Below are 18,931 nucleotides of genomic sequence, written 5' to 3' on the forward strand. Positions count from 1 at the left end.
TATCTCATGACCCTGAGATCATGACCTGAGACAAAACCAAGAGTCGGATGCTTAACTGAGTCACTCAGGCACCCCAAATTTTTGGTAATTTTTTACAATAGCGACAGCATGCTTCTGCCACACAAAATGGCCTCCTAAATTTTAAATGTTGTTTGCTACCTCAGAGCCTTTACACATACTATTCCCCAGCCAACCCTCTACCATTCCTTGTCTGCCTGGCAAATTCTGTTCATTCCTTAAAACCTTATTCAGATATGACCTCCTCTAAAAAGTTTTCCTAATTGCCCTGCCTCCACATAGACCGATTTATTTCCTCCTTTGTATCATAAATGGTTCTAGGAGAATCAATCACAATCACAATGACACAGATACACTCGGTTTTTCCTATGTTAGCAAACCACAAAATGGTGGTTTGATAACTTTGTATTTTTCCTGTGGCTACACCTTCAAAGTGCCCATCTCATGCCCTTAATGAATCATCACGTGTTTCTGGGGTACTAACACGTGCCAAAGTGCTTGGAATGTAAGTGTATACCATGCCCCACTTCTGTAAAACTTTCTTTGACTATTCATTCGGGTCCACAGGTCCCCCAATTTATTTGTGACTCTCTTCTAGGGACAACCATAAGCCAAAGAGTGACATAACCAAATGTGAGCTTACCTGCCCTGGTCTCTTTTTCAAATCATTTCTCTTCCCAGGGTGGTACTCTGTTCCCACTTTCAGGCTTGAGATGATGGCCTTCCTGATGTCCTGTTCATCTTTTAAGACCCAGGCTCTTAGGAAGTGTCAGGCACTTTCACTATGGCTCAATAACACGACGGCTAGATGACCATCACCGTCCTGTCTCCATAATTCAGTAATTCCAAGGCACTGTGGCTGATGAAGTACAAGATACTCTTATTCCCCCTGGATAGCTGCACTTCAGTATAGAGCCACTCTTTGAGTCCAGCTCAGTGTGTTAGTCTCTCCTACTATGAGAAATTCAGATATTAGGGAGGGTAGGCAGGGAAGGCTTATCGTTTGTCTACATCTTACTAGGCATCTTCTAATTGCTCCAAATCACCCCAACACTGGAATACACCATCTCTTACCATCGCCTGTGTTGTGTTTCTTGTTAAGTTTGCTATTTGAATCAAAGCATGGTGAGCAGTCTGCTTAAAGGCAAAACTCAAAGGCCCATCGAGGGGCCTTTGTACTTTCAGTTCATTCGGTTGTTCATAGATGGTTTGAACAATGTGTCACACAGCCACTAAATTTTCTTGTCCTTTAGAAAAGCATGTAATCTGAACTTTAAGAAATAATTTAACATGGTCACTAAAAAATACTGGTGGAACACATTTTAGTGTATTTGAAGAGTGAGCTCAGAAAGAAAAACTGGGAATTTTATATTATTGATGGAAACAAAAGAGAAATGTTAAGAGTTGCATAATAACCATAGCCAACAGCCAAGTTTCAGCTGTGCAGATTTCATTATCCTGAGCTCTTAATCACCAGTCCTAGGCAGGCAGGAGCTGCTCTGTGCATAATATAAACATCTCAGCTGGAATGGAGAGTGGGTCCAGATCTGGGAAAGAGACAGTCAGGGTTGGGCTGCACTTCCCTAAATCAAAAGTTTACAGAAATGTATCTCCAGGATAAAATTGCCTTTCATCGTGCAAATCAACAATATTTTTTTCAACTGAAAGTTTTGATTAAAACAGAAAGGAAAAGAGTTTAAGTAACAGAAAGGACAGCGCATGTTAAGTCCAGGATTACAGATAATACAGAGGTACTTTTTTAAACATCCACTTGTTATCCTCGCCAGAGCCCTGTGATAATGGAGACCTACACAAGATCACACTCTTTTTTTTTAAACTCGATGTCAGTGGGGGAGGTGAGCCAGGATTAGAAATAAACTTGCTATCTATCTACTGCTCTTAATAAATGCTGCCCCAGTTGAAAAATAAAGAACAGATAAAAAACTTAGCTTAAAAGATGCATAAAAAATTCAGGATAGGTTTCAAAACCACCATAAGTAAACTGTGTGCTATCTTCTAGACATACTGGGTGACTTTTGTCTACAAATATGCTGACTCTGCTCTTGCCACTCTGCTCAGATGTCCTTTCTCATGCCCCTGACCTACCACTGAAATTGTTCTGCACCTTTAGGACTCAGGCCGTCTTTTTTTTTTTTTTTAAAGATTTTATTTATTTACTTGACAAACAGAAAGCGAGAGAGGGAACACAAGCAGGGGGAGTGGGAGAAGCAGGCTTCCGACTGAGCAGGGAGCCCGATGCGCGGGGCTCCATCCCAGGACCCTGGGATCATGACCTGAGCCGAAGGCAGATGCTTAACAACTGAGCCACCCAGGCGCCCCAGGCAGTCTTAGTTCAAGAAAGAATAGGCTGAGCACTTAGTGAGCGCCGGGCCCCTAGGACAGGTACACAGCGGTAAGCAAGCTGGGTGTGGCTCTTGTTCTCATGGACCTCGCAGTCAGGTGGGAGAAACAGGTAGATGTAATCATAACCTTGATTTAAGTTCCTCGAAGGAAAAGGAAAGGGTGTTATGAGAGAAAATAATGGGTGGGAGGCCTGCAGGAAAGACAAGGGAGGCCTCTTTGAGGAGGGCCCACCTTCTTGCTACCTGAAGAATGAGCAGGGCCCAGTCATGAGATTGCAAAGAAGCAGGCCTGCAAGAGCTCAGGCCTGCAAGAGCTGGGGCCAGGGGAACTGGAGAGGGGAAGGTTGGAAAGAAGGCAGGGGCCACATCACACGCGGCCTTTTAGGCCACAGGAGGGAACTTGGGTTTTATTCTAAATGCAGTGAGAAGCCACTGAAACGTTGTGGGCAAAGGAGTCACGGGTTCTGATCTGCTTTTGAGAAGCATCACTGATACCTCCAGGACTGCTGTGTGGGGAGCAGCGGCAGAAGGACCAGTGAGGATGTTCCCAGGTTCTCTGGGGGGTGGGGGGGAACGTTTGGACCAGGAATCAGCAGAGATGGAGCTAAGTAGATGAACACAAGTTATATTTTGGAAGAAGATGCACTTAAAACATTCTTCCTTTATACTAGCTCCTCAGATATTTACCAAATTCTGATTTGTTAATATTGACAATTATGCTGACATGTATGTACTTGCTTGCATCTCACTAAGACTGTACATTTTTTGGCAATAGAGACTGTTACTCATCTTTAAATTCTCAAGTCTTTTCAATGCCTTGGCCATACGTGGCTTTCAATTAATATTTGTTCAATAGGATATAAAAGTACAGCCATTCCACTTTCCTCAGGAAACCTTCCCCCTGGATCTGGCAGCGAACTTGCACTCAGCTATCTCTGGTGACTGATCACTAAGCCTATGGCCTCAAGAGCAAAGGCGTGTGGCTAAGCCCACAGTCAGTGAGAGGAACACCTTGAGGGACATCTGTGTGGCCCATCATGAGAGCGGTATTTGACAGATGGCATCACACCAGCCATGGCTCCCCATCAAGAAGAGCATCAGTAACTATGGGAACACCAGGGACGAAGGACCAGTCCCCTCCACCAAACGATAAGGCAGGGGGCAGAAGGAGCCCCAATAGAGGCAGGCAGGAGCTTAGGGCTGAAACTGATTTAGGAAAAAAAAAGGAATGTGATCATTTATTTTGTTCTAGTGCCTAGAGACAATTTATGAGTCTTAATACTATTTACATATAAGGGTCTCATAAAATTCCCATCAACTTTTGGACTTTAACATCCGCATTCAAGGGATTTCTAACTCTTTGGGTGAGGTCAGTGATTGGCTGGCAAAGAAGGGGAGAATGGAGGCACATGTACCCACTCCCTATGGAGAAGGATGTATCATTGACATGAAAGTGAATCTTGAATGAGGAAATTCAATCTCTGCTAAAAGACATCACAAGAGGTAATTCGTTGGACTTGAAGGCAAGACAGCATTGGAAGAATACATGCATTGGATCCCCTGCTACCTGGTCTCACTGAAATTAACCTTATTCTCCACAGATAGCAGACTCCACGACAGTACCAGAATAAGGATAACGAGTAGCCATATACCCGAAATTGGAAGGATTTCTGCCACACTCACTGCCATGGTGCCCAGTCACGGAAGACCAGCAGACTGCCCATTTCCACAGGGAAAAGAACTGGGCTGGGCGGTAAGCAGGATGCCCCTCCCCACAGATGCCCATGGTCTGGAGTAATGAGAGCTGGCTTGAGTTGGGACTGAGGTAGAAGAGCAGGCTGTGGAGCCACTGGAAAGCCATGAGGAACCCTGCACGCTGTCCTGGGAAAGGAGCAGCCCCAGTGATTGCCCCTGGCTGAGAACGAGCCAGGTAGACAGCACTGAGCATGGGAAAGACTTATTTTATTTTGTTTTTCTTCCTGCTTACCCAGGCGGTTTCAATTTCGACACTGCAACAGAAGTGATGGGTCTTGTTAAGGGGAAAGGGATCGGGGTAGGGGTACCACCTCTAAGACCGACCACTAGTATATCTTCAGTGGTGACATCCCTCACTGCTCTTCTTAAGTCAACCCTCCACAGTTCCCTTGACCCGTACGATACTGAATAGTGTGGCCTGTCCACTCTGGAACTGGGCGGGTTCACTCCAGAGCCCTACCTTGGTCTCCAACAGAGCCCTGGTTATCCAAGCACTGAATATACTTCAATCCTTGGTCACCGGGAATCTTTTTCTATATGGCTGAAGTAAACAGACCATTCACCATATGGTCTATTAAAGACCCTGACACGCAGAAAAGGACAAGAAGTTAGTTAGCCAAAGACATAGAGGAAAGGTCTTCTACTGAAGTAGTTGTGCTATAAGGAACAGCAGAAAAAAAAAGTTTTTAAAAAATATCTGTTGTTGTTAGGGAGTTTGGTTGGTACAACCTATGCTTTGGGGGATTTTTGTCCTTATGGTGGGTTAGTCAACTTCTGTAAATGTGCCAAGAACACTTGAAAGTACACTCTCTTATCACAGTTTTTTTTTTTTTTTTAATGTGGGATAGCATGTAGTTGATCATGCAAAAGAAGATAATGCAGGTGTGTAAACTAACAGCAGAGGAAGCTACCAGCAGGCAAGAAGACACGTAAAGGCCATGTTTAAATGAAATACAAGACAGCCAAATTACAAACCATAGTGGCAACAGGAAATAGCCTTGAAGATGCAGTAGAATGGATTAGTGAGGGTCAGGTAAAACGTGAGAAGCTCTAAGTATAGGAGGAAGGCCATGTGAAAATGATGTCGCGGAAGATAATAAAGAGGCTGACAGTCAATAAGCAATCCCCAGAATACTATAGGGCTTCTGGAGGAACTCAAGGAGTAAAGTGTGGTTTAATAGAACAAAATTTTCCCAATACAAAAAGGAGGATGGGACATGGAGAAGAAGGAGAAAAAGAAAAGAAGACTCTACATCTATACATTTTTCAGTAAAACATTTAAATAACGATGCCAGAAAAATGATATAATAACCCTACAAATACCTTAGCAAAACATCTTCTAAAACTAATGGCCAAAGACATTTCTTTCTATAAAGAAATAATAATATGGATGACCACACACTTCACCAATGCACTATTTTAAGACAACAGAAAAACACATAGAGAGCCTTCACAGAAAAAGGACATAATCACAAGTTTCTGAATCTGGTCAAATTGTTATTTATGTAAAGGGAACATAAAGCTATTTTTAGATATCAAAGACTCAGGGAGCAAAAACTCAGATTTCTTTAAGGAATGAAACTGCTCAAAGATACTTGACAAAACACCCAGAGATGATTCAAAATTAAGAACTAAAAAAAAAAGAGGGGGGCATCTCAGTTTAAAAGGACTATGGAAACCAAAACCAACTGAAAATGTAAAACTAGCCTTCACTGTTACTTTGATTTTGGTTTCAAAGTGGTATAGAAAAAATATCTCTAAAAGATAAACAGTAGAAAAAGGGCAATTCACAGTAAATGCATAACAGTAATAATGAACCTTCACAAACCAAAAGGCATACAATAAAAACGAAGAAAAACTCTAGAAGGAGAAATTAATGAAAATAAGTAACATGTGTGAGATAAAGAATCAGAATCAACATTAGATTAAGAAAACAAAAATGAAAAACAACACATGGAGGGCTTGAATAGCCTAAAAAGTAGCGATAAATGAACAGCTATCCCACATTAAAAAAAAAAAGAAACTATGATAAGAGAGTGTACTTTCAAGTGTTCTTGGCACATTTACAGAAGTTGACTAACCCACCATAAGGACAAAAATCCCCCAAAGCATAGGTTGTACCAACCAAACTGCCTAACAACAAAAAAGTAAGTGAAAAAGTTAAAAGGAGAGGTTTTATTGACAGCAACAAAAAAGAAAACCTGAACCACTCAGCAATTTAAAAAATACTTCCTGATATATCCATCTAAAGAAACAACTTCATAAACAGAAAATGTTTTAAAAGCAAATATATTAGGGGCGCCTGGGTGGCTCAGTTGGTTAAGCATCTGCCTTGGGCTCAGGTCATGATCCCAGGGTCCTGGGATGGAGTCCTGTGTGGGGAATCCCTGCTCAGTGGGGAGTCTGTTTCTCCCTCTGCCTCTCCCCCTTTTTCTCTCTCTCTCTCTAATAAATAAATAAATAAAATCTTAAAAAAAAAACCCAAATATGTTTATCACATCTTTATTAAGAACAAGAAAAAAATGAAAACCACACAAATCCATGACAAGTGAGGGAATAATTAAGGTCTTGCTATCTGATCTTGGGCCAATGACTTAATCTCTCTAAACTTCTATTTCCTTATCTGTAAACTGGGGATAATTGCCTCCCTGGATGGGGTGTTGTAAAGATTAAATTAGATAATGCTTGTAAAGTATTTAATCACTATGCTTGCCATCAAGAGAAAAGCCAACAAGTCTTATCTATTAAGATTGTCATTATTTAAAATCATGTTTCTGTTGAGTTTGCAATCATATGGAGAAAGGCTAATGCTACACTATCAGGGGGCAAGTGCAGGACAGCAATCTAAGAAACAGTGATGGAAACTAGACAAAATAAGCAAATAGGTTTGAGTTACACAACTCAAACAGAATTGGGCCTCCTCGCTCTCTCACGCTAAGTGCCATCTTAGCACAGTGACCCGGCTAAAAGAAACACAAATGTGAGTTTTAGAAAGCCAGGAAACAACATGGGTATTTAAGAATAGAGGGGTGTGGTTTACATGACCTAACAGGCATGCAGCAGAACTCCTAGTAAGTTTCTTTGGGATGTGTCCCTGAGGAGTCCCACCTCTCCTGGCAACTGGTCAGGTCTGTCCTTCTGCCTCTCGGGACTCCAGCTACTTTCACCTCAGATGCCTCTCCATCACCTCTGACAGGGCTGGCCATTGCTCTCTGCTTCTCTCATTTGTATCTCCATCATTATTCCCCTCCACCATTTAAATGGATCTCCCTTGGACCCACCCTTTTTTCTTTTCAGGGGGAGGGGCAGAATGGGTGGATAGTAGTATGTAAATACTTAACATTTAATAATTGTGTCTCCGTCATTGAGAGGGAAGCTGTTCTTCCTGCAACAGCAATATATGGAAGGTAAATTGGAAGGAAGTACACTCAACAGATAACAGTGACTGTTGTTGGGTAACCGGGCTATAACTTGTCATTTGTCTACTTCCCTTTAGTTTCCAAATTTTCTATGATGAAAATCTATTACCTTTTTTAAAAAAATTGAGATAAAAGTCTCCTGTCATAAAACTCACCTTTTTAAAATATACAATTCCAGGGTTTTTGCTATGCTAACAAAACTATACACCCATGTCCTCTATCTAATTCTAGAGCATTCTCATCATCCCAGAAAGAAACACTGTGCCCATTAGCAGCTATTCTGTTCTCCCCTCCCTGCCTGGAGCCACTAATTCACTTCCTGTCTCTATGAATTTGCCTATTCTGGACATTTTTTATAAATTAAATCATACACCTATGCAGCCTTTTGTGTCTGTCTTCTTCTATTGAGCACAATGCTTTCAATTTCATCCATGTTGCAGCATGTATTTGCACTTCATTACTTTTTATGGATGAATAATATCCTCTAAGTGTATTCTATAATGGGGGAGATATTTTCGCTTTTTAAAAAAACTAATGAGTACATAAGTATAACCCTTGATTGTTAACTCTAATAAGAGTACAAATACAAGTCAATACTAATACATGATTTTTGATGATGTATAAATTGTTCTTCAGAATCATATATTTATAAAGCTCTGTGAGGCTGCTTAACTTGTTTTTTTTCTGACTCAGGCTCTCAACTGAAAAAACCCCCACAGGAATCTAAAAGATCATCTAGCTGAATATCAGACAAAGAAATTGAACCATATAGAGAGACAGCTGTGGACACCCAGGACACATATATATTTCAAACAGAAGATGAAAAATTCTTGGCTTTTAAATTTTGAGTGTTCAGAGGGAATATTTACAGTAACTGAAATGAGCAATTTTAAAAAATTGTTTGGAAGCATATCATATGAAATATTCTGCGACAATCAATTGTAGTTAAGATATTTTAAGCTTGGATCAATATAGTATAATTCAGCTTTACATTCATTAAAAGAAGAAAGAAATTCCCAGTTTGTTTGTATGCATGTGATGTATGTATTTGTGTACCTGCAAATCACAAACATATAAATATTGATGCACATTCAGCGCACGAATTTAATGTTATAATCTTTACTTGGAAAGGCAGATTCTACATATTTTTAGTTACAAGGGAGACAGCTTGATTAAAACTCATTGCAGCTAGTTCTTATAAAGCTAAGGGTTCAGTAAAAAAATAAAATTCTGTAAATGAATGGCTTACCCAGGACATAAAATTTGGAGCATTTCAAACACACAGAGGGTGTAGTGGGGTGCTGACCAGAAGTGGGGTACTTGGTGATACCGACTTCTTGATCTAGATGCTAGTTCCATAGATATGTTCAGTTTTCACAAATTCATCAAACTGTATACTTGGGATCTGTATACATTTCTCTTTGTCTGTTAAACTTAAATATATATTTTTAAAGTTAAAAAAATTGAAACAATAGAAGACACCATGCATCGATTTTGGAGGGCCTGTGTGTGAACCTCAGCTAAGGGCTGGATCAGGAAGCTTTGTCAAGAATTAATAATTAAAATACTGGTTAAGTCTTCAGAGAGATGTCAAAGTTCTAAGTGCTCACTGGAGAAAGCTAGTATCAAGTCTGTAAACTGGATATGCTTAAAAATCCATCCTCATGAAGAAAAGTCTCTGTAGTGCTCTGTAGTAACTTGTTCATTGAAAGCATTCTCTAAAGATGTCAATGGGTCAGCTTCTGGAGTACTGGAGAGACCACTTACCATGAAGCCTTCACATATGATGACAATGAAGCAATTGCATTTAATCATTTAGGAGACTATAATATGCCCACTAGGATTAGGTTATGCTCTGATTCAGACAAATGAAGAAAACTGTCCCCCCCTCACCAAGGATTTCTTAGTAAAATTGGATCATAAATACAAAAGTGTTGGTGGACAAAAAACAGACTCTTTAAAATCTCATATTTTATTAGAGGTTTTGGCTGACATCAATGCATAGATTCCAGCTAATAATTTCAGGACACGTTCCTATTCCCTCTAACTCTAGGTAGGAGTTATAACGTGAAAGATTGTACATTTTTTAAAAGCGGAATGAGGCACTGTTTGTGGGAGTAGAAAAATAATACCATTATTCTGGAGTGCACCTGGCACTCAAAAAACTTTAAAATGTCCATAACTTCCATCCAACTATAAGACTTTATTCCTAGATAAATAATTAGGGTAGACAAAAAGATTCCATTAAAGGAAAGTTATTACACCACTATTTGTGGAAACAAAATATTGCAAACAATTTTAGAAATCTAGCCATGCGGGGCTGGAGGCGGGGGTTGGTTAAAAAAACTCCCAACAATAAATGTCCACATAATAGGGGAGTATACAGCCAACAAAATGTGTTAGAGGAGTACATTTTTTTGTCATATATGTTCATGATAAACATTTAAATGAAAAAAAGGTGACAGAAGAATTTACAGAATAACACCATTCCTTAAAAATTATGTACCTAAATACACACAGCAACATTTGGGATAAACATTCAAATATTAATGCCAATTGGGATTATAAGTTGATTTAATCTTTTTCTTTTTTCCTATCTATATATTCCATCTTTTCTATAATAACAAAGAAATTTTATAACAAAAAAATTTACAGAAAAGTGAGGATGGGGAGGTTGGACAACCAGGGACTAGAATATTTATGTGTGTGAGCATACATTCTTCCTTCATTATGTGGAGTTCATGTGTACTCTTTGCCTCCTCTCTGCATATCTTGGGAGCTTTAGGTGAAGTGCCTTTCAGGGCCTGCTGCTCCAGGAACCTTTCTTTTAATGCTGAGCAGCCATCCCACTCATCAACAAAATCATCCTGGAGCTCCCAGTCATTCAGATCCCTTGACTTAAATCAAAGAAACTAACATCTCAATAGATCCCCGCCCCCCCCCCCCCGCCCCAACTACACAGTCACTCATCCTAGAACAATGTACCAAGAATACACCTGCTGAACACCAGGTATAGGAAGAAGCCAAAGGGAAAACCTCCTTCTCTAATCTTTCCAGATGGAGTCATCAGATTTTGGAGATTTCAGTTCTCTTTCAGAGGAGAGCTGCTGGTCTACTTCAAATAAATGAATTTTTAAAAATATTAGAATCTGAAATATTCTCAGGGTTCGCTGTTGATTTTTGTTTGATATACACAAAGGGAAACAATTCCCCTTCATTGAAGCCTCTTTCCAGGAGCCTTAATGATCAGCTGCCAAATTTAGCCTTGGCCGCATCTCCACTGTATCTATTATTCCTCCATGCTATTGATGTGAGGCCAAATCTCATCCCTATTTAGAGTGCACAAGAGCCGGTGTCTTGATGAAAGGGGCAGTTGGTGAACGTAAATTGAAAAGAGCCAGGAGAACATACTATAATGAATGGAAACACATAGCTTCATGGCTTATGGTACTAAAATTACATTCACACAAAAGATTCAATAGCCTTGGTCATATTATACGAGAAATAAGGGAGGAGGGGGGAGTTGTAGAGAAGGCAGTCAAGAGATCAGCTACTTATTAGAATCACTGGGGGAATGTTTAGTTTTACTTTAAGTACGGCTGCCTGTACAAGAATATTCTTTTTTCCCTAAGGTTTATTTATTATTTTTTAGTAATCTCTACACCCAACGTGGGGCTCGAACCCATGACCCCGAGATCAAGAGTCACACACTCTTCTGACTGAGCCAGCCAGGCGCCTAAAGAATATTCTTGACAGCACTATTCATAATAGCAAACAGCTGGAAACAACCCACCAGCAGTAGAATGGATAAATAAATAATAAACTGAGCTCCAGTCATAATGGGATACTACACGGCACTATAGTAAAATGGATGAACTCCTGCTACATACATTATGAATAAGCCTCCCAAACACAATATTGAGGGGAAGAAACGAGACACTAAAGAGATTTTGTTTATGTAAACGTTCAAAAGCTGGCACAATGAATCCATGGTATTGGAAGTCAAGGTAGTGGTTACCTTGGTTGGGAAGTGGCTGGATAAGGATTTAAAAAGAGTTTCTGGGTGCTGGTGATTTTCTGTTTCTCTATGTCATACTGGTTATGTGGGTATGTTCAGTCTGTGAAAATTCTTTTAAGTTATATACTTCTGATTTTTGTATTTTTCTTCAAATAAGATACATGTCAATAAAAATGTTTTAAATTCAGATTCCTAGGCCCTAACAAAAATCTACTGACTGTAGGTTATGGTTTTCCTGGGGTATTCCAATGCAAAGCAAAGGCTGAGAATCACTTGACGGGATGATCTACATCCAGGGGTGGGCTGGAGCCAGCCCCCACCAGCCCATGAGAACTGGTTATTAAATTTTCAGGATTTTTACAAAACTGTTAAAGCATAATGTACAGAGTTGTCAAGTCACTATGTTGTACATCTGAAATTAATGTAACACTGGGTGTCACTGTCCTTCAATAAACAAACACATAAGTAAATTAGGGTCAGTATTAAAAATTAAATTATACCAAATTTTGATTAAAGAAATTATACTAAAAACAAAGGTACTAAATTCTCAAAACTCATTGTTTTCTAATTATTTTATTACATTTTACTATTACCTACATTTTGGGGTTATTTATGCCAATTTTATCTGTATGGTGGAAATACTAGATCACAGTGGGCTACTGGGCCATCTCTCCCCAACTCCACACTCAGTCACAATGGTAGCTTGAAATTGGCCGTGGTGGGAGTCTTTATACCACAGAAATTGGCAACCACTACAATTCAGGGCTTGCTTTGTTGTTTTGTTGCTTGTCTTGACTTAAGAAAATGATTAAAAAATCCTAACAATGCAGATTAAACTTAAAAGTGTATTACATGTGGAGCTGTTACATTGTGAATAATACATTTAAGGAAATATCTTTACACTATTTAAAAGCTATTATCCGGTTCAGCAGAGAAGTTACTCGTATCTTTGATAAATGAGTACAGTTCTGACATGTCTTTGTTGTTCCACTTTTATCTTGCTCATTAACGTAATGGAAAATATCAGCCAAAATTTATATGGGAATTACACCCCTTCATCAATTGTACCACAGGTAGGTTATGGATAAAAAAGTTCAGCAAAAAACAACCAGCATTCCATAAAATCCAACTAGCTTTATGGAATTTACAATAAAGAGTATTGTCTATTTTTTTTATTATTTGCAAAGTGTATGCTACATACATTCTTTATGTCAGTAAAATTTATAATCAACTTATGTATGCACATAAATGCATTCTTTTTTTTCCCAGAGAGCTGGTTGATTTACTAGCACACTGCTGTATATGTACACCCCTTCCATGTTTAGGATTCCATGACTGTCTATTATGATTTAAGAAACAAGCAAACAAAATAAGGTGGGAGTCTTACAGCCTGGAAGGTGTGAGTTTCAGCATAAGCTACAGTAACACCTCGACTTTAGACCTTCACTACTCAAAACTGGCTCCTTAGACCAGCCGTTTTGGCATCGATGGGGAGCTTGGGAGAAAGGCATCATCTCAGGTCCCACCCCAGAACTCCTGAATCAGAATCCGCACTGTATCAAGATGCCCAGGGATCTGTATGCACATTAAAGTCTGAGAAGCACTGCTTTACAAACAGACTCCTTGGTATGTACTAAAATTTTTTTTTTAAGATTTTATTTATTTGACAGAGAGAGAGACAGGAGAGAGGGAACACAAGCAGGGGGAGTGGGAGAGGGAGAAGTAGGCTTCCTGCAGAGCAGGGAGCCCGCTGCAGGGCTCGATCCCAGTACCCTGGGATCATGACCTGAGCTGAAGGCAGATGCTTAACGACTGAGCTACCCAAGTGCCCCTGAACTAAAATTTATATAACCAATTTGAGACTAGTCATCTCAATCTAGCAATTGGTAATCTGGAAGCGGCTAGCAGCCGGTTCAGCCACTTCCTAAAGCTGAAGAAAAGGACATACATCTTGCAATTTACCTTTGTCAAACACTGAAAGGGAGACTGTGCCGCTAGGAAAATAAAGGCGATCCTGGGCCCCTCGGATTATTAATTTAAAAGCGGGGAGAAAGTACAATAAGAAAAAAATCACCACAGTGGCTTTCCTCCATGTACGTGACAAATAGGACGTGCTGCCAAAGACTTGGTTCCAAAAATCCGAAGCGGGACAGCGAGTGCCACATGACACAGTGTGGCAGCTGGGGAGAGGAGTGTGATGAAACACTTCCCGGAGATGTAATTTAGGCCAGGGTAGTTATCAAGCGCTGAGGTGGAAGGGGAAATTGCTGTGCTTATGTTTTTCCTATCGATAGATTAGTCAGCGACACAGGACGAAAAGACAAGGCCAGAGCACAGACTGCAGCTCCTCACGTTCGAGTTAACTGAAACGACGGTAGGCAAGTCTCACGTATTTTGAAATCGAAAGCAAGAATGTTCTACCGGCAGTAATATTCTCTGGAAGCATTTCTTAGTTACTTGGCTGAAAATATAGTAGTTGCTCTGGGATGCAAGGGTCTATGTGGAAAAGAGGTTCGATGCTTCAACAGTGTCTGCAAGGAAATGGGAGCCACAAACCTCCAAGAGGAGCTTGGTATTACTTCGCAGCAGATACTGAAGCAATAAAATAATTCAAGAATGCCGTGGCAACCCTACAGTGCAAGGAAAACCAATGTAATCGTGACTGGGCCCCTGGGACCTCCGGAGACCACTGGGCACGTTTTTACCCAAGAAGAAAGGTTACTATAACAACCCCTTGCAATGTCAGAATTCAAACAACTCTATTCATTTAGGGGAAAAATGATAACGTTTTCCCTTGAAATACTCTAGGAAGGCAAAGCAGAGAAGAGAACTGTCTCTTACTGAGCACCAACTATGTGCTTTATGTGTATGATTTCATAACATCTGCAGAATCTTCTGAGACGTGATACTGTCCCCACTCTATAGATGAGAAAAATGAGGTCCCAAGAAATACTTACATGTCACATAGTAAAAAGCCAGAGGTGCACAGACAAAATTGAAAAGCTCCATACTCGATTAAACCAGAAGATTCCACAAAGACAAGGCAGAAGAATGGGGAGTGGGGCTGCTATGCTTTGAGTCAGCGGGAGGACTGCTCTGCATTGGCGTCAAGGCAGAGAAATGAGGTTTCTCTTAGTGCCCACTGTATCTTTACACTGCTAGAGTCCTCTTATCGCCCATTTCCAGATCTATCTTAGGTTTCCAATGGATTTCATACTTGATAGTTGTCATTTTGGCTACATGGGAGGGTTTGGAAGACTTGGCACTTTTCAGGCAGTGTTAATGTACTAGAAGTGAGTCCTGGGCTGGGACTTGGGAACCCGGGTTCACTTTCCGCTGCATCTGTTACCACGAGAGTGGGTAAGCTAGATCATTTCTCTGGGTGGCAGGTTTTTTCACTTACATGAGGTTGTCTTAAGTATCTCTGAGGACTCTTCTGGATGCATGAGTCCACCCTCCATGACTCAACTGTTTAAGATTTGACTTCAGTCAAAATATATTATAAATGACCTGGAGAGTTAACAAATTTGTCCAGACAGGCCTGCTATGTGGTTCAAGTTAGATCAAAAACAGAACTAACAAAACAAAAAACCCCGTAAGAATAATTATTTAACTCCTGTGTCTACCATCTGCAAAAATAACCTGGGATGAAATGGTTTAAAGTGTTTCTCTCCCCTGCCCTCCAGGAGTTGATTTAAAGCAAATACATATTCAAGTTCTTAGGCAGACCTGGGTGCAAATCTAAGCTCTACCTTCTGTTAGCTCTTTGAACTTAACATATCTGAGTTCCGTTTTTTTTGTTTCTGTAAATTGGAATTGGTAATTTTAGTTGAAATGCAGTAAAATGTCTGGCATCTAATAGGCTCATAATAATCACTGGTTATTATTATTCCAGTGTTCCTTAGGGGTTTGGACTATGCTTCAACAGTGTCTGCAAGGAAATGGGAGCCACAATTCAAAGGAACTTTCCTCACAGAGGGATGGAGCCTGAGATGGTAACCTCATTAGTATGGGGAACTCGGCATTAACCTGTGTCTATGCAATAAATAAGGACAGGTGCAGAGTGGAGAAATGGAATTGCTTCTTCTGTACCTACTGGCAGCTCTTTCTTTCTTTGCAAAACTTCTGAATTCACCCCTTAGTGGACAGACCCTTACCAGAGACATGCTAATGTACTAGATGGGACAGCTGGAGGGAGTATTTGGAGACAGAAGTGTCCTGGGACATCTGGAGAGAGTGGCTATCATACCCACAGTTCATGTCAGTTTATTTATTTGCCTATTTTCCAATTTCTGCCCTATGTGCACAAGGAACACAGGATTTCAGGAAGAGGAGGTGGTGACTTTGTTTATAAATGAAAAAAAATAATTCGGAGGCTGATATATAACACTAACCAGTCCATACACATCCCGTCCATTTGAGTGACTGCCTCTTGGTCTTCCCAGCAAAGCTTCCCTTCCGCCTCCCCCACTCTCCCACCTCCTCCCCCTTTCTACACAACATAAGCCACTTTTCGTGACTTAAGTTTCCTTCCTTGTCCAAGTTTTGTTTTGGTGTTGTGAGGCTGGTGGGAAGCCTGAGTGGAGAAGAGAAGATGAACACAAAAACCAAATTCAGATCACCTGTACTCTCTGAACCCAATTACACGAAGCAAGAGTGAGGCCTTCAAACAACGAGACTGAAATGCCTGTTTTCTAAAAGAAGACCAATCAAAAAGATTTTTTTTTAATTCCTCTGTTTTCTACTGGCAAATTTCCCGAGTGAAGAACAATAAAATTTCAAGTATCTCCATCCACGTTTCAAGATAGGTCAAGCATATGAACCAAAGCCTTCTGAAGTTCAATAAAGCAAATGAATGATTGCTATTTAAATTATATTAGGGATAACATACTAATTATAAGGTCTTGCTAACATCTGACTCAGAATATAATTTTACACTTTATTTATTTTTAGGTTTTTTTATTTTCTAAATTCTCTGCCCAACATGGGGCTCGAACTCAGGCCCCCAAGGTCAAGAGTCACATGCTCTACTGACTGGGCCAGCCAGATGCCCCTAATTTTACTTTTTAAATAACTCACAGGTTTATAATTGCTATACTGGTATTTTTATGACACAACACTGCCGCAGTTAACTAAGTATCAGTTGATGGTGAGGTCTTAACCTGCAATGGGATCTTCTCAGTGTTCTTATGATCTATTCTGTAATGATACACTGTAGAACAACTTGTATAGGACAAAGCTGTTATAGGACAGCTTATAACAACCCCTTAAATGCTTAAAGGTATCTCTTAGCTAATTAAGCTTTTAGGGCTATTAGCTTGAGCTGGGATATCAGTACATTTTTTAAAAGAGAACATATTAAGGTTTTCTTTACTAATTTGTTCCCCATTTCATTATTTGTTTACTCCTTTATATAATGCTGCCTAAGAAGGATTGACTACTGTTAGAAATTATTCTACAAAGGGGCGCCTGGGTGGCTCAGATGGTTAAGCGTCTGCCTTCGGCTCAGGTCATGATCCCAGGGTTCTGGGATCGAGTCCCGCATTGGGCTCCCTGCTAGGCGGGGAGCCTGCTTCTCCCTCTGCCTCTGCCTCTCTCTCTCTCTCTCTGACTTTCATGAATAAATAAATAAAACATTTAAAAAAAATTATTCTACAAAAAGTGGGCAAGTTGGGAAGAGAAGGCTGTCAATCCTGGTAAAAACTGAAAATGTCCTGCTTAATCTTTACTGGACATTTTCAGGATTTTGGTTGGGATTTATCTATTATGCATCCAAATTTATCTATATGTCACATTTTAGACAAATTAAGGTTCCAAAAGGAATTGAGTACTTAAAAGTATCATGCTAAATAGTAATGCTTTCTCAAAGATGCTGTGCAGATTCAAACAGCTCACAATTTTGTTACAATGCTTTTGAAGCAATAACACCTTTGAATTTGAGATACTGTAATTTAGCAGTTCTCTCCCTGTTCGGCTGAAATTCTACCTTCTGTCTTTTCCTAAACTCTCACTCATTTATCATCTATCCAGACAAAATATGTGCTTGAAATTTCTTCCACGTATACATGGAATTGCAAAGTAATTCCACAGAGTGGAAAATGTTGAACTTCTCGTAAATGTACCATTGACCTCCCAATTCAGTATGGGAGGTCATGTATGACCTGTATGATCTTGATTTATCCTCTAATTTTTCATACATGAATGTTTAATATCTTGCCTTTTAAATCTGTTTGTTAAGATCTTTAAGATCAGAGATCCCCTGATAAAAACTTTCTTAAATCTTAGTGCTATGCCAGAAAGTACACATGAATACTTACTATTACACCATTTTATTTAAGAGAAGGGTGTTTATTCTTTTGCAACAGTTGGGCTGTTTCATGTTATTATATGAACTGTAATTACCAAGTTATCTTAGGCAACTCACTTAACCTTTCTTGGCCCCAATTTCCCTACTAGAGAAGAATTTTTCAACTGGAAAGTCTAGGTTTTAGTGTAAGACAGAATTTTTAAAAAATCCTAGTTCTTCCATTTCCTAGAAGTAGGAATGGAATATATTATCTAACTTCTCTGAACTTCCAATCAATTGTTCACCTGTCTTTTGGGGATCAAGAGAATAGTTTCACCTCATAGGGTTTTGTTTTTTTTTTAAGATGCAGAATGAGAACATAAATGTAAAGAATGCGACAAATTATCCGAACTTTGGTTTATGCTAAAAAAATATGAGCTATTATTATATCAAGTTTCTTCCAGCTCTAGAGTGCTAAGACTAGAAGTAAAACCTTAATTATCAAGCACCCAGATCCCCAGCATCCTCAGTGATTCTGACAACCCTTTGACCCCCACCCCTCCACAAAAGTCATAAAGTACAAACCGATTCAAGGTTCATTTTAGTACCATTTACTCGCAGAGTAAAGAGAATAATTTTATTAATCACTGAACTTGTGATGTTCATAACTGAGTCCATGAAAAAATGGTAAAGACAAATTGTTTTAAGACAAATGACTGAGAAACTTGTTCTGAAATCCATGCTCAGAATTAGACACAACATGTCATCAATCTACGGTCATGGGTTTGCACCGAGACACTGACCTGGCTTTCTGGAAGTGAAGAACAGAACACCCTGCTGACAGCTGGACTTACCTACATAAAAGAGAGAAACACTTGTAAGTCCTACTGCTGACCAGGAGCACATGGGGAGCCACCACAATTTTCAACACACAATATTCTCCCCTCTATCCCCAAAGGGCAGAATCTGCTTTACTTTTGCTAAGTGCCAGTATTGAAGTGGCATTTGTTTGGGTCAAATACATCCTGAAATAGCTAGGTTAACATTTTGTAGCATTTGTGAAAATATATTT

General features: G+C 39.7%; 1 protein-coding gene across 9 annotated transcripts in view; it reads right to left on the reverse strand.

The window, feature by feature from the left end:
- The window catches only part of RHOBTB1 (Rho related BTB domain containing 1), a 120,227-nt gene that overhangs the window by 44,189 nt on the left and 57,107 nt on the right, over positions 1-18,931 (reverse strand). For 4 of the 9 annotated variants that reach the window (XM_045877902.3, XM_045877901.3, XM_045877898.3 and 1 more), the window contains one exon: positions 18,663-18,713. The exons of 2 other annotated variants lie outside the window; for them this stretch is intronic. The gene's annotated coding sequence lies outside the window, so the exon portion shown is untranslated. Of the gene's footprint in view, positions 1-661; positions 970-18,662; positions 18,714-18,931 lie in introns of all 9 variants that reach the window. 3 more of the 9 variants (XM_064594669.1, XM_064594668.1, XM_045877899.3) reach the window with 2 other exon arrangements.

Source organism: Mirounga angustirostris, unplaced genomic scaffold (genome assembly GCF_029215605.1).
Source record: "Mirounga angustirostris isolate CCGP_5_RB_7025 unplaced genomic scaffold, mMirAng1.0.hap1 SCAF_6, whole genome shotgun sequence".
Lineage (NCBI taxonomy): Eukaryota > Metazoa > Chordata > Mammalia > Carnivora > Phocidae > Mirounga > Mirounga angustirostris.